A 6000-nucleotide genomic window follows, 5' to 3' on the forward strand; every position below is an offset into this window, starting at 1 on the left:
GCAAGAATTGGAATCCAGCTCCCACTTTGCATACCACTGTTTAAGAATCATAGGATCCAGTGGCCCAGAAAGTATGCTATGAAAAAGCTTTGCAAAAATTTACAGTGCTGTGGAAAACTTGTATTGGAGAATTATGAAATTAAAATCAGAGAATCATAGAGTTGGAAGAGGCCATGCAAGCCATCTAGTCCAATACGGGGTGGGGAACTTACTTCTTCATTTCTGTCTCTAATATATTGTTGGGGATATTCAAGATCTGTAGTGTGTATGATTCAGCAGCATAAAAAGAATACCCTGCATGGGGCATCAGAGGAGATCTGTATTTAAGCATACTGAGAATAGGAATTTTTGAAATATTCTCCTCCAGTGTGCTGATTGGCTCTTTAGAGTCTTCCTGCTCCTTAAAGCACACTTCTTCCCTGCTTGCCTCCAGAACCAACAAATGATTGCAGAACAAAACAGTTAGACAGAACTATCTCCTCTCTCTCTTTCTGTATAAAGTTGTTTCTCTCAGTTTTATTCTTTTAAGCTGTGTGGTGCTCCTTTTTGCATATCTAAACTCTGCCAACATAAATAACACACTTTCAGTCCACTTTAAATGCACTTTGCAACTTGATTTTACTGTGTGAAATGGCAAAATCCACTTGCAAACGGTGGCTGAAATGGCATTATTTAGCATGTGTGAAAGCATCCTGGAGTCAGGCATCTTGAAAGTATGTGATCTCTGAAGAAATCTCACAAGCACACCCATAAGACAGAAGGTCCCGCACTTGGAACTAGTGTAAATTTACAGATCAGCACAAGAGGTTAAAGGGGGAAAAAGAGAGAGCAATGGATCCTGCAGCTGTTCTGTTTACTGGAAATCACTGCTAAAGGAGTACAGAGATATGTTTGAGCAGCAGTCCATAGTAAATACTTCCTTTCTTGAAGCAATCTTCTTGCATTGACGGGATTGGAGTATCTAGTACAACGCCTACGGCTGACAACCCTCTAACAAGAATGTTGCAAATATTAAATTACCATAGAGTGACTTTAACAGATGCATGATAATGTTTAAGCACACCGCTTGATGTTTATTTATTTATCTGCAGTCAATATTTGCCACTGAGGCTCAACATGAATTGTACCGTGTAAATCAATGCAATCAATGCATCTAAAAGCAAAATAACTAGACTAGAAGCCTGCAACAAAACAAAGCAGCATTGGACCTGATATGCTAAATAAGGGCTAGTCAAACTGCGGCCCTCCAGATGTCCACGGACTACAATTCCCACAAGCCCCTGCCAGCATTTGCTGGCAGGGGCTCATGGGAATTGTAGTGCATGGACATCTTGAGGGCCGCAGTTTGACTACCCCTGTCGAAAGAATAAAGAAGATGGGCATTTCTGGCATTTTTTTCTGGGCATTTTTTTTCGTTAATAATCTCTGTGTCCTGATTGGCTCCATTGGAGACTTCCTGCTCCTATGAGCACACTTCCTCCCCGCTTGCCTCCAGAACAGACCGAAAACTGTTTTCTTCTTTTAAGCAGCATGATGCTCTCTGCTCTCTCTCTTATTTAAACACTGCCAGCACTTTCAAAGGGGGCATAAGGCAATGTTGTTCCAGGCTGGAAAAACTCCATCAAATGAGGAAGGAGCAGCAAGTAAATTCATAAAGAAGTTCTGCTCCCATCCAACATCCCATTCAATATCATGGGATTACCCCATGGGGTACTTGTGTACGCCCAGGCAGGGATAATTTCGGCTTCGCTGGATTGGTTTTTGCAGGGAGTTTCTTTTGCCTGTTTTGCAGTTTCCCAAAAGGAGGAGTATAACATTTCATTAGGTGTGGTCTTAGACTTGTCAGGTCACAACCAGTTGACAGAAATGGGACAGGTAAAGATAATCAGAAACACCCTGAGGCGCTAGGCACGATGGCCATCACTGTGCCTGGAACAAGACATCACACACCTAAGGGCACACAATGCACACAAAAGGAGTGCACTCAGTACTCAGTGGCATTGTCCCAAACCTGGTTGGGGCACTTATAACAAATCAGAAAAGGGGGCAGAAACTTGGTACCTCTCAACACATTCTGCACATGCATTAGGGCTGCCAACCTCCAGGTGAGGGCTGGAGATCTCCCAGTAATATCACGGACCTCTAGGCAACAGAGATCAGTTCCCCTGGAGAAAATGGCTGCTTTGGAAGGTGAACTCTATAGCATTATACCCTATTGAAGTTCCTCCCCTCCCCAAACTCCACTCTTTTTAGGCTCCAGCCCCCCCCCCCAAAAAAAAAAAATCTTGAGTATTTTCCAACCTGGAGCAGGCAACCCTAATATACAGGCAAAAATAAGCATGGCCGAAGTAAGCACCAGCCAGTTTGGGAGCCATGGCAGTCATGCCCATAAAGGTAGCCACTGGTTGGCATGTAGCACAGCCAAATGGGTTATCTTATTTTGTAAGTAATTGGTAGGTTGTCCATTTAAATAAATGAACTAGTTGAACCCATGCAGTTGTCTTGAGTCCTTATTTGGAGGATGCCAGAGCAATGGCGTTACACAAGTATGAGACAACGTGATGGGAGCAGGATAATATATACAAGAGACAGACAGTACATATAAGAATCCAGTCTAACAAGTTCATTCTTTGCAAAAAGCTTGTTCCTGAATCACTCAGTTATATAACCCATTTATCTTTCAAGAAATGCCTTCCTGAAATATTGTGTCTCACACAGGTTGTGGAATTTCAGCATGGGAGCCTTTCTCACTCCCTCGGGCAGGCCTTTCGACAAGAAGGGGGCCACAACAGAGTGTTAGCCAGTCGTTGATCTTACCCTTTGGTATAGCCGCAACCTCAGAAGGCCCTGCTCAGATGATTGAAGCTGATATGGCAGACCATAGGACAGCCTTTCTCAACATTTTTACCATTGAGAAGCCCCTGAGAAACCCCTTCAGGCTAGCACGATGGCAAAATCAGGTTTGGAAACACAGCTATGTAGCCACTCAACCAGGGCCCCTTCCCCTCCCACCCCCTCCAGACCCATCACTGGCCATTTTGGGAGGAATGGAAATGGATTGACATACATGGTCATATCACCCGATAAATGTTTAACAAATGTTATATGTATTAACTCCCACCTATTTGGGAACTCTTCCTGGGTCTTCAATGAGCCTCTTGTGGCGCAGAGTGGTAAGGCAGCTGTCTGACAGCTTTGCCCATGAGGCTGGGAGTTTGATCCCAGCAGCCGGCTCAAGGTTGACTCAGCCTTCCATCCTTCCGAGGTCGGTAAAATGAGTACCCAGCATGCTGGGGGGTAAACGGTAATGACTGGGGAAGGCACTGGCAAACCACCCCGTATTGAGTCTGCCATGAAAACGCTGGAGGGCGTCACCCCAAGGGTCAGACATGACTCGGTGCTTGCACAGGGGATACCTTTACCTTTACCTTTTACCCGGGTCTTCAAGAAACCCCAGGGTTTCACGAAACCCTGGTTGAGAAAGCCTGCTGTAGCAAGAGAGGTAATTTTATAGAAGTACCTTGTATGTGATGGTCAATACATGCATTTATGTGAGGGTTTCTCAACCGGGGTCCGGGGTTTCGTGAAACCCTGGGGTTTCTTGATGGCCCTGAAAGGGTTTCTTGAATGGGTGGGAGTTAATTAATTATATATATATATATTTTAAATTGGTTGAACGTTTATCTGTAATACGGTCATATATGGTCATTTCAAGTCCCCTCCCCCTTCCAAAATGGCCAGTGATGGGCTTGAAAGGGGTGGGAAGGAGAGGGGTCCCAGTGGGTGTGTACACATCTATGTTTCCCAACCCTATTCTGCATGATCACGCCACGTCTGCAGTTTCTTAAGATTGCTTCAAGGGTTTCTCAGCAATAAAAAGGTTGAAAAGGGCTTATTTATTCCGGTAGATCTGGGACTGTGATCGTCTTAAAACAAGAATGCTTATTCTTAGTAAATACTTGTTTCGAATTGGAGAAAATAATTTTTGGAGAGAGGATTCATGAGTTACCAGAAGTATGTGTTGTTTTGTTACCTGAGGTGGACTGAAGGCAGCCTTTTCCATTTCCTGAACACCCTGCAGCTTGACCTGCTGTAAGCTGTTCCCTTTACACTCACTTCAGTGGAGTCTGTAAGTCATACACAATGAGAAGGGAGGGGGGAATTTATAAATCCATGGCAACTCAGCCTAGGCGTCTCAAAATTAATGATATTTATGAAAATACCTGGTAGACATGAATATGTTGTTCAGTGACAAAGTATTGCTGAATTAGATTAAAAATTGGCGAAATATTTTCCCTACGGGTTTTTTTTTCTGCACCCGTTGTTTGATCCCAGGAGAAATGTATTATATTTTTCATGGGTAAATTCCTTGCATTTTCCTCCAGCTTAATCCATCACTGCAAACTCGCCTCTTACCATGCGTATCTTCACCACAGGAACAGATAATTCAGGTCCAAGGCCAGCATTACATTTTCCCTCATGAAAGACTTTATTCCTAAAATAAAACTCATTAAGTTGGACTACTTTGCTATAGAATGCAGGCTCCTACCAACTTTTCCACATGCATTTTGCTTGCTGATGGTTTGAGACTGTTGATATTGGCAGTTTGCTATGAACCAAAATGGATCCTGAACGAAGAAGAAATGTTTATGTTGGTGGAAGTTGCTAGTGGGGTAGAATTCTGGTCACCTGACAGGAATGATTTGTCATGATCAACTGGGAATGCATCTGCCATTAATCACAAATCTGGACATTTTTATCCCCTCTACTGTGTTTTTTGAACTGGTGTTGAACCCAAAGGACTGATAACCTTAATAACTCATCTGATTATTCTAGGAAGGCTCTTGAATCTGTCAAACATCTTCATTCTACTGCATATTTGTTGGGTATTTTCATGATGCTGTTTACTAATTTACTGCTAATTTATTCTTTCCATATATATGTAGTCTGGTGTGTTCCATTTCATTGCCCAAAGAAGTGTGCATTCACACAAAAGCTCACACCTTAAATAAAACTTTGTTGGGTTTAAAGGTGACATTGATTTATTTATTTGAATTTATAGACACCCCCCCCCCTCTGCCGGAAGCAGACTCAAGGTGGCGGACTCAACTATACAATTAAAATCACAATTAAAACCTTTTGGCTCAGGGTGGTTTACATTATAACTCTCACATGTGGTAACATACAATGAACATCCTAACCATTGGTGGCTCTAATATTTGTGAAAAACCCCTAGAGGCGGAACGCTGTCCAGGACACAGCCGAGTATGTTGCCTGCATTTCTGCCTGCACTGGCTCTTTCCTACTGAACCACAGGACCTATGTCTTTGCAGGATTAGCTTCAGATGTCCTTGTTTCATCTCATTTGCCAGGAAAAAGACCTCTATTTTGGGGCATGGTCATGGTCAGCTTACTCAACTGACTTATAAAAAAACAGAATTACTCATAGTTCATCCTCTCTTTTCCTCCAAACTAACCTTGAATATATTTCTTGTGCCTGCCCTGTCAACACATCAATTCATAAAATGATTGAAAGGACTCGTCACGAGGTTCACTGACACCAGTAAGGCCTTTCTGCTCAAAGGTTATTGAACCACGTAATACATTTGGCCACTACAGCTGACTCACTTTCCCTGCAGCTACATGGCATTTATAGGGAGCTTACCACGTGCCACAGGGCTTGATTTTGATTGGAAGCACTGCACCGGGAGAGGGCAGGTGTGTGCAAATGCAGCAAAAGCACCTCCCAGGTCCATTTCAGTTCAGAATAGCATAGTGTGCGTGGAGGATGGATCCCTTCTGTCACCAGCCCTTATCCAAGGCCTATTCTGCACACAATCGATAATGCACTTTAGATTTTCCTGTTCTGCACAGGTAAATCTAGCTGCCAAAGCACATTGAAAGTATATTATCCTATGTGTGCAGAATGGGCCTTGGGGAAGTGTGGCTGCATATCCTGTGGCTACCAGGAAAGCAAGTTGGGTCGAGAAAAAGCTGCCC

This window comes from Paroedura picta, chromosome 1 (genome assembly GCF_049243985.1).
Source record: "Paroedura picta isolate Pp20150507F chromosome 1, Ppicta_v3.0, whole genome shotgun sequence".
Lineage (NCBI taxonomy): Eukaryota > Metazoa > Chordata > Lepidosauria > Squamata > Gekkonidae > Paroedura > Paroedura picta.